Source organism: Simochromis diagramma, unplaced genomic scaffold, assembly GCF_900408965.1.
Source record: "Simochromis diagramma unplaced genomic scaffold, fSimDia1.1 OVJJ01000293.1, whole genome shotgun sequence".
Classification (NCBI taxonomy): domain Eukaryota; kingdom Metazoa; phylum Chordata; class Actinopteri; order Cichliformes; family Cichlidae; genus Simochromis; species Simochromis diagramma.
This window is the reverse complement of record NW_024386801.1, coordinates 18,215,948-18,226,962: the sequence shown is the minus strand read 5'-3', so window position 1 is coordinate 18,226,962 and position 11,015 is coordinate 18,215,948. Positions and strand designations below refer to the sequence as shown.

The window sequence follows — 11,015 nt, the reverse complement described above, 5'->3', positions numbered from 1 at the left end:
ACAGTAGTGCTCGTAATCACGACATCATAGCACAATCAGAGCGTCAGTGCGATGTTAGACTGTTTCGCACACACAGTATGCTTCAGATTTGTCGTGCATGTCACTAACAATTCCAAGGTTAATGGCTCCTGTACAGACAATGAAAGCATCCATGCTGCTTTAAAGCACTTCAGATAAAAGCACCTAGCAAATAGCATATGTTTTGTTACAAGTGCAAACTCAGAGGGAATGTAGAGCATAAAGTGGCAGTGATTATGTTTTGAACTACATAATACAGAACATAATTGTTTGCAAATAGAATTTTCCTCCAAAAGAACTGAAACACCTTGATGTCCCAAAAGCCGGGATGAAAACAAATTAATGGCTCTGGTGTGAAAACATAAGGGAAGCACATGTTGAGTACACACTTTTATACAAATAGGCCTTTGCAGATTATGCTGAGTGCAGGTTTAGACAGCATTTACAGTGTATTCTGCTCAAGTGTTTAGCTGCAGACATCTTGGCACATTGCTTTTGCATCACTTTTCCACTCAAAGAAGAATAATGTCTCCCTTTTGCATCCATTATTAATCTAACTGACGGAGTTTGGTGAAACTACTTGCTGACACAGGTTGACATTACAATGCATGGGCTGCAGTGTCTGCTGCAGTGCTAATGCAAATTAGATGCAAAATACAGTACTGTTAATTCCTGATGTCGAGGCGATATTGGCTTCAAAAACCAGCCTTTAGGTTCTCCTCGTCTTATTATCAACTGGCATTGTGTTGAAATGTGTCTGCCAGGACGTAGCACACTTGATTAGAAGCCAATGAATGTGAGGGTGAATGGCCTCAATGCTGTTTCTTTGACTACTGCGGCAATGAAACTGTTCCAGACTGCAGACAGACAGATGAGGTCTGTGGTCACAGTTGTCAACAACTCAGTTTTTTGGTGCTGATTTTAGATCTTGAATTGCAGCTATTCAGACGCCAGCCAGATATCCGTCTGTTGCAGTTTGTCAGCCACCTCTTAACCCCATTGGATGTGACATAGCATGTCATATTTCTTGATTCTAACAACATATCATATATATATATATATTTTTTTTCTTTTTTCCCCTTCTTCTTCTTTTCTTGCCAAAGGTCACAAGTGATACATGTGCTAAAACCCCTGACAGCGCCTGCATCTTTGTCAACGTATCGTTACTACACCAGAGACAAAGCTGTCCCTGCCCCGTGGGCCCTGTTCTCAGGAGACTGTTGCTGTAGTTGTTGATGTGCATCTTGCTGTATGTTTGCCCGACTGTAGTAAAGAAACAATTAGCTAGGTAACCTCCTGTATACAGATTTGAAGATTTTGAATAGAGTTGAGTAGAATTTTGTTTATGGTTATTATCTTAATGATAACACAAATATAAGAAGATATCTTTATCTTTATGATAGTAACAAAAGGTTAAGTATACAAGCAATAAATAGATTAATAACTGTAACACTTAATTTTCTAATGTTATTGTCATACATGCATTTTTTAATTGTCTAGATTAGATTAGATTAAACTTTATTAATCCCTTGGGCAGGTTCCTCCGGGAAATTCAGTTTCCAGTAGCACAGCACCAACAGAAGTTGCATGTTACAGGTACAATAAAGGGGAATGAGAGTAAGGATATAAGCGTAAATATGCCATATATACATATATAAATACAGAATATATAATATAGATAAATAGGAATACCAGTGGATAAATATCAAGACCAGTGGATAAATAGGAATGCCAGTCTATTACTTATCTTCAAATTAAAACAGAAACAAAAAACAAAAACGAAACAAAAAACCAAAAACAAAACTGGATAGACTGTTGACTCATCTTTAACTGATTAACTTTATGATGAATATAGGGTAACATAAATATAACTCATTTGGCTTTATTTGTGTCTAGCTGAAATAGATAGAGGTGGAAAACAGAAAAAAAAAGTTATTCAATAACCCTGTTCTACACAAATGCAGGGCATATCCGCCTTATTCTGCTGTATTAACTTTCATATATTCTGTCTTCCTGGTCACACAGCATGATATAAATAAGCTGGCTGTCTGACATCAAAGATTTCTGTTAAAAATATTTTTTCACATGCTTGATGTAAAAAAAGGATATCTGTATCAACTGTAAATTGCAAAAAAACACTTTCTTTCCATGCACACATGTAGTGCAGTGACTTGTACATCAGCTTGTTGACTCATTTGAATAGTTAGCTGCTGCTAAATGGTCAAACCAATAAAATGCTCATTTTCATGAGCAGTTCTGCACCACACCTTTTCAGTTCTTGGTGTTTGGCCAATTTTGTAATAGCGCTGCTCATTATTCAACAGTGCACAAGCTAGAAGACAAACAGTGTGCACATTAAAGTGCTTCAAAGCCACAAGCTGACTAAAAATGAGTGCTGGAAGAGTTCCCTTTTTTGTGCTGAGTTATTCTCAGTGAGTTTGGAAAGTAAGGGTTTTACTTTCAAAGGGATTGCAGGTTTTTTTTATTTTATTTATTTATTTTTAATAGAAAAAAGAAGATAAGTAAAAGAAAAGTGAAAGTCCAGTAGATTCAAACTCTTCCTTCCACATTCTCTGTTGTCCCCCTCAGTTGTAGCCCCTGGTGCATGTTATGTGTTTAAATAAATGGCAGATATGGCCAGTGTGCACATTAGGTAATGAAAAATGTTACATAAAAATTCTTCTGCATTTATCCCAATTATAGATAGCTAAAGAGAACTTTTTACAAATTTGCTTCACTGATTCAAAAATTCCCATAAAAATATATGTCTAAGGCAGCGGTCCCCAACCCCCGGGCCTTGGACCAGTACCGGTCCGTAAGTCGTTTGGTACCGGGCCGCGAGAGTTGAGGCTCAGGTGTGAAATGTATGGTTTTCTGGGTTTTTTATCGGTTTTCAGCGTTATTTTGTTATCGTTTTACTCGGTTTTCCTGGGTCTTTTCACGTGTGTTATGAATAAATTTTCTTTTTTTCGGTACCGGAACTAGTTTTATTTTGTTGTATTTATCCGCAACACCTTAAAGGCCAGTCCGTGAAAATATTGTCGGGCATAAACTGGTCCGTGGCGCTAAAAAGGTTGGGGACCGCTGGTCTAAGGCATAGAGTCTATCATTGTTACCATGACATACTGGACACGAAGCACAAATTACATCCACTAGAAGAAGAAGACAGAAAAGAAAAATGCTTCAATACACCATAAACCATAGTGCTTTCTTCGAAGGTTAAGAGCAACTTCATCAGCAGCACATATTACACTTGTAATTTCTGTTGATATGCTATCAACATAGCATAGCTTTTATACGATATCATCTCTGTCATATTAGTAAACCAAAACAAGATGGCATTTAAATCATAGATTAATTGTAGTTGATATTGCTGCAGATAACTGCAGGTTTCTTTTTTTTAAACAATCTAAAACACAGTCATGTACTCGCTTTTCTTCTTTCTGAAATAACCACAATTTGAACCTGAGGCGTTAAGTGGATTCATTGATGGGAGAAAACAGTTGCAGAAGAGCTCAGTATCAATCAGACGTACTCCAGTGACTATAAAGTGGAAATGAGATGTGGATGGAATAAACTATTATCATAATACAGGTTCAAACCAGTGGGGTAAACCTATGTATGTGCAACACCTCTCTTTTTGACTTCTCCCCTTGGTCTATCTAAAGGCAGAGTACAATATTCCAAACTGCAAGGCCACGTAGAGTGATGCTAAGCTGCAGGGAGGCTGAGTGTGACTGCTGTGAATACTGCTGTGCCAGTGTTTGTCAATGATGTATCGTGTGTAGAACGAGGCAGCAGCTTGGGGGTAGATTACTTTCCTAAACAAGGCAACGGTCTTAGAGGGTGAGTTATGCTCTGGCTATTGGTTTCTCTTCCAGGGACCCTTGACAGCAGTAGCATCTTAATACTGGCTACAGACCATGGCAACAGATTCCCTGCCAAGTGGCAGCAGCCTGGCTAGTCTGTCCTACTGCGTCAGTGAAGCTAGACCTAGAATAGGAAAAAAAATAGGGATGTGCAGAAAGCACAGTATTTGATTTGTACTGATTAATGCATTTGTTTTTGGCACATAGTGAACCAAGATAATAGAAAATTGTGTTATTATAACTTCTAAAATACTACTAACATTACCCATAACAACAACAACAACAATAAAAACCTTGAATATGAGAAAATTTAAATTCACTTAAAAGAAGGAAAAACACTAAACATTTATATGAGTTTTATAGTACAGAAAACAGCACAGGCTCTTTGCACCTTTGATGTAGTTTGAAGCAGAGTGTTGTGGGATTGTGGCAAAAGATTCGGAAACCCTGAGTTTTAAAGATTGAGAAGCTACAAGGAAACATCAGTGCTTCAAAGAAAACTGACATAACGCATTGTCTTTCTATTAAGTGATGTTTAACGCTATCATTTCTTTCAAAATATGCTTGCCATTCGAAATTACTAACAAATAAATATGATCTCAAAGACGGTGTTGCCAGCAGACAACAAACAACATTATCGACTTGATGGATCTTTGTCTGTGACTTTCTGATAGGTACAAGTGCTTTCAGCCCTGTTTTGATTTTCTCTTGCATCTAAGAAATATCTTACTCTTTGGCTTCTGAAGGTTTTATGGCAATGCATTTTCTTCACAAACTAGTTGCTAGCGTTATACGTATGCTGTCTGTGGCTTAATGAGAGTAGCGATGCTGAATTATGGAACAAATCTGCTGTCATGTGTGTTGTGCAGCTAATTATGACCTGACAATAGAATCAAAATAACATGGAGTATATTTAAGTTTAAGTGACACTGATCAGTCCTTAAGTTAAAGTTATGATATGAGCAAAATAAGAAGTAAGGTGACATTTTTGTAGCTCTACAAAGTTTAAAATTGGAGGAAGTTGGGGTAAATGGATTAGTCAAACCAAGACAGATATCAACAAGGAAACCCATTGTGCCTGGAAGATTTAAAACAATGTTATAGTCAACATTGTTTTCTAACAATGACCTTTCCATAATCTTTACTATGTATTGAGTACTTGAAAAATAACAACATTTTTAAAGTCTTTGTTTGAAAACAGCCCACTTTTTGTAATTTAACATATAATATAGTATTTGCCTATCATGAAGAGGTTGCATATTGTCTACTGCTTATTTGTAGCACATCATAAAGCTAGTATGTCCTCATGGCATTGAGGTTATATCAAGGTGAGCAAGGAAGGCAGTATTTGCCCAGTGAAATCTAAAAATACACACCAATTAAAATCAAAGTGAAAGTGATCTTTCTCCTTGCATCTCAAACAGTGTTCTATCCAAAAGCTTTAAATTAACTGTTTGCAACATCGTCTAAATTAATGTCATCTTTTGGCAACAGTAATTAATTACTGTCTCTAGAAGTAGACTTAACCCTATTTGACTCATCCCCTTAATAAAGGTTTGTTTATCAAGCTGAGAGACCGGCAGTTTTTTCTTGCTGTTTGCACATTTTTGAACTCTTGGTCTTTGATGGGAAGCTGATGGCAGATTAGTGTGTTAGAGAAGCTGCAACTGACTCTGCTGAGTTGTGTTCTGAGAAGTCACAATCTGCACATTGTGTAGAAAGAAAAGCTAGTATTAGCAAGTAATGATAATGCTAGCTAATGCTAATGCTCTATAATTCATCATCTCAACATGCAAGTTTTCTGTTACATGTTGGCCAACATAAGAAACTTAATCATCTCTTTAGGATGTTAATCAGGAAAGCTTTAATGATGGAGAGAGGATGTCAAACAGCCAACATGTGCTGGCTCGGCAGTCATTTTCAGATTAGCATCTATGAGTACTTACACTTTTTTTGACCAAGCGCACTAAGTTTAAGCAAAAGTCACCACACACCACCACCTTATGGATATAAAAGGATAGGGAGAAATAATCTAAATGGTAATTTATATCACAGGACCAGAAAGCCGAATGAAAGAGCAAAAACTGTAAAGCTTGCTTTACTGAATTATTGCATTTACTTTTTGCCAATGTTCCGCAAACAAAAATTGAATCATAAAAATCTCACCGACTTCCTCTGACAAATGTAGAGGCAGGTCTGTGATAATGTCATCAGAAAACACAGTCATGTGCAGTCATGTAGGATACATTTTCCCTGTAAGTAGTCGATAACTGCAGTTACAGCAGATACATAGCACATGTTTATCAAACAAAGTCAGTGCTGACATTCAGCAAAATTCACTCTTGCTCTCTGCTTTTCTTAAACTGCCTGCTTGGCAGACTCACCTTGCCCTAATATAAATTTCCTGTATTTATTTGTTTATTTTGGCTGGAAGTAATTGCTGCACATTTCCAAACCTTTTCTCCTCTCTTAGACCAGGCATCCATGTGACAGTCTGTTCTCCCATTGGCTTGCACATGGCCATGATAAATTAGCTTAATGCCGTGCAAATATTAATCACATTGTCACCGCAGCTGAGCAGGGAAGCAGTTTAGTACCGCAGCCGCCATGCAGCCTCATTTATCAAACCCCGGAGCTCTCCTCCTATGCTAACCCTCCTGCTTGCTGTCTCCAAAACACAAGCTGTTCCCACCCAGTTTTCTCTTGCCAGAGCTGCCTTCAACCTTTTCTTGAGTGGCATAGTTTGCTTAGATGTAACATGGCTGCCTCAGACTCAAAACTCAAACCAAATCTGCAAGCTAAATTATTTTGTAGTTTAAAAGTCAATACCAGAGAAATATATGCAAAGAGATATTATCATCTATTCATTTGCAGTAAAATTTAATGAAATGATTATATTGTAAATATTTCTAGTAAAACTCAAAATAAATGCATTTAGAACTAAGTAAATGGAGATGAGATGCAAAAAAAATACATTTTTAAAACTTCAGCAACAGATGGAGATTTTTGTCACAACTGTAGTTGAAAGATGCTTGATTGTTGATGAGAGCATGAGGGTGGGAATGGATGTTTGTGTCTGTGTGTGCCTGTATGTCTGTGTCTATATGTCAGGTTGGGTATCAGACGCCACCTCTCTGGGGACATCTCAGGCCCTCCAAGGTTTGGAGGCCTATCTCCACCCACCACCACTTCCCCTGCCAGTGGCGGACTCCCTCAGACATCGGTGCGTTGGTGGTTCTTTGTGTCTGGGGGTGGGCGTCCGGGTACACACCGGCTCACTCCTTGGCGGCCGCTTATCGGGGCCTGGAGCCTGGGGCTCGCTCGGGCCACTTCGGAGGTGGGGTGCCCCCGGCCTCTCGGCCTGGGGCTCGGTCACTCAGGCACAGCTGGCTGCCGGCGGAGCTCACGGGCGCGTCACTGCAACTCCCCCTGGCTTCTGCTCCGCGGCTGCTGAGTGAGCCCTCATCTGGGACTCTCCTCAGCTCTTACTGGGACAGTGGCGCGGCTGCCCCTCTGTTGGTCTTCCTTGGTCTCTTGTGTTCTGGGGGCCTCTGGATGTCTGGAGTTTTGATCTCCTTCATACCTGCTTCATACCCTGGAGGACGGGGCTGTGGCTCCCCACACTCCCTAGCAGATCGTTACATGGAGAAACCTTTGGAATGCAAGCATGCTGATCCACACAGGTATGCACACAGGTGTACACACGGGTATTCACAGACGCGGACTACACCTTTCTTGGCTGCTGCCTCAAAGCACATTGTGCGCTGTCTATCTTGCGTGCTGCACAATATCGTTTATTATTTAGTATCTACTGATATCTACTGCTAGCTAGTTTATTGTGATGGTGCCGTTTTTTTTATTATGTTGCTCTTTGTTGTTTGCTTTCTCTTCTGTTTTTTTTTCTCCATACAGGTGACCCAGGTGTTTTTTTTTTTTTTTGTTTTTTTTTTTTTCTTTCTTCCCCCCCTTCTCACCGTCTCTTCTCCCCTTTGGTTTTCTCTCTCTCCCTCTCTTTCTTTCATTCTCTCTCCCTGTCCTATCCCCCAGTCATGTCTGTCCCGTTTGTAGCAACTGAAAATAAAATAAATTCATAATTATAATAAAGGTCAATCAAATGGACCAATATGGCAAGGCCATGATGATCCACTTGGTAAAATAAATCCGCTTGGCATCTTTCTTGGCCTTAAGACAACAATTCTGATGGCCAAAGATCCAAACGGGACACAAAAAAAAAAAAAAAAAAAAAAAAAAGAAAGATGCTTGATATGAATTCCTCACCTTTTGTCAGTGCCTGTGGGTTATACAACTGTACTCGGGTTGCTTTTTGTTATCTCTGCCCTCAACACAGCCTGTCATGCCTGTGAAATGTAATGGCAACTTGCAAAATATACTCCAAGATATTCACAACGCCTCTACTCACAAATAATGAATGCAAAAATGTAAGTGCGGCAAAAATGATTACCATTTGGGACTGCCATTTAAAACCATGGAAATGGAGTGTTTATGCTAAAATGCAGTAGAGACATTTAAAAGTAGACTTTCACAAATGATACTGTACCTGAAGCCTCGAACTCGAATGTGAGGATTTTTGAGATGGAGATGAAATTTTGCACATGCTACAAAAATAGCCTGTACATGTGGGAATATTCTTAAGGGCAGTCTAGCATGGAGCTGTTGTTCACTCCAGGGATTTTCAAATCATCAGATAAAAATCATTAAATGTATAGTTAATGACGTATGGTAGCAAATCAGCTGAGTAAAAACCTAACAGTCCACTCTAGTGTCTTTGTTCACTTAAAAAAAAAATGCAGGGACAAAACAGCCCATCCATCTAGCCATCCATCCATCCTGGTTCAGGTCACAGGGGCAGCAGGCTGAATAGAGAAGCACAGACTTCCTCAACCCGGCCATCTCTTGCAGCTCATCCGAGTGGAAACCGACTTGTTCCCAAGCCAGATGAGTTATGTAGTGTCCAGCGAGTCATGGGTCTGTCCCCTTCTCAGAGTAGGAGATGCCTGGAATGCCTCGCCGAAGAGGCGTCCAGTTAGATGACCTCAGCTGGCTCCTGTCGATGTAGAGGAGTAGCAAGTCTACTCTTAAATGGTTGCATCCAGCTGCCCAACCCTTGGAAGGAAATCAAGGGTACTGTGTTCCCTGTCTGGAAAAGGGCTACGTCCTACCCTGGGGCTTGATCTGGGGTAGAGGCTTGAGGGCGACCTAAACCTATAGGGCCTGGCTGTTCTCAGACTAAGGAAATTACATAGGTCCGTCCTCCTTTGGGTCCATCACCCACATGGAGGACCATAGTGTAACCCACATACAATGAGGGTACCACTTTAAGGACTGATATGAGGAGAGGTGGACAGCCTGCCCAACCAATCGAAATGCACAGGTCCCAGTATGTTTTGACCAATGGGAGAGCAGTCTGCCGCTGTATGTCCCACCTACGTGCTCTGTGTTTGCTGCTATGTGTGGAGGTAGTCGCGTGCTGGCAGGAGAAAAGAGAGACTGAAGCTTCTGAGCCGGAAAAAAGTATTAGATATAAGTTGCAACCAACTGTGTTGCACATAAGTTCACTGGTTATCAGCTACCTTTCATGTTAGAAGTAGCCGCAGTGAGTAAACAGGCAAATGCTGCATTTTTCTGGTGACTTTAGAAAGTACCGCGTGGAGCTAAACTGTTAGCCTTTGTTAGCTCTGGTTGCTATCAACTGCCTGAAAGTTCATCTCAATCTGCTTCCAGAAGTAAGGTAACACTTGAAGCGCAACTTATGTTTATTTTTTCTTCATGTCGTATTACGGTTATTAAAGAGAAAACAACATGTCCTGTTACGTTATTTAGAGCCCTGCATTTTCCGACCGAGAGACACCATGCCATTGTCTTCGGCCGTGATGCGCTGAGATCGGTGAGCACATGTTGTATGTCTCAGTTAGTTCACGTCTGTTTCACATTTTATCGTTGAGAAACTGAATTAATCTCAATTGTTTGATTAATAATTGTCGACTATGCGACATATATGCATATGCACTGACTTTACTTGGTTTAATGCATAGTTTGTGTAAGAGAAATGTTTTATTTTTGCAAATTTGAGTATTTTTATTGCAAATTTATGTTGAATGTGATTTAAACAAAATCCTAAGTTGTGAATTATAGCTAGAACAGCATAATTAATATTTGAATTGCTCTTCTGACCCTGTCTGTTGACAGGTCAGGTTTTTTTTTGTGTGCTGAATTGTTCCTGAGGTGGATTCCTCCGGTGAAATAGATGGCGAGCCTTCCCACCTGAACTTAGAGAAACTGAGATTCGCTTCTTTTCCACTTGATGGTCTGCTGCACCTTGCGGTGTGGTAGGACTGTATCACTCACACTTTCACGCACAGCTGGTTATACATAAGACCACTGACTGACATTCTCTCATCCCTATTTTCTTTCACACCCTGGGAATTTTTTGGACTTTACCCCTTGGACATTTTTTATTTGGGACTTTAAATAATGAGCTGTTGTGTAGAGCATTCTCCACATGTGAAAAGAGTGTGAGATTTTCATTTGAATGTACATTGGATTTGTGTAATCTGTTTCTATAAGAGTTAAGGAGTCAGGTTACTAGGGTGCACCCGAGCATTGAAACCCGAACATTGAAAACCAAAAATAACACTTGGCCAAGTCATTGCTTTAGTAGTTTGTGTTTTACTTTTCTTTTAATTTTTGTAAGTTTCCTTTCTACCATTGTAAAGTGTCTTTAACCTGTGCTTGTCAACCTTATGGTTTATGTCACTAAAGTTGGCCGGTTCTTTTGAGTTACATTCTTGTCTCTGTGTCTCATTTGAACACACCCCTGTGCTCCTATAGTCGAGCCTATTGGCCCATTGATATATTCTTTTCAACAATTCCCCTTACTGTGTTACAATAGGGTCTGGTGCTTTGTGGACTGGGTGAAGGTCAGAGGAGTTCCCCCGGCTTCCATTACTCTGTAATGTGTCAAAATAATCTGATTACTCAGGAATAAGTAAAGAATTGCAGTTAATGAAATTAAATAATTACATTACCTGTTCTAATGTCTGCTATCTTCTGTTAGTATGATCCCATTCTAAAAGGGTTATTTATTTTATTTCTGAATTATCTGTTATT

At 39.7% G+C, this 11,015-nt stretch overlaps 1 long non-coding RNA gene across 1 annotated transcript; it reads left to right on the top strand.

Moving 5' to 3' along the window:
* The first annotated feature begins 8,999 nt into the window (after window positions 1–8,999).
* LOC120730132 lies at window positions 9,000–10,690 on the top strand. The gene is made up of 2 exons (XR_005695060.1): window positions 9,000–9,792; window positions 10,095–10,690. It is a non-coding gene; the product is annotated as an uncharacterized LOC120730132 (long non-coding RNA).
* Window positions 10,691–11,015: the final 325 nt, after the last annotated feature.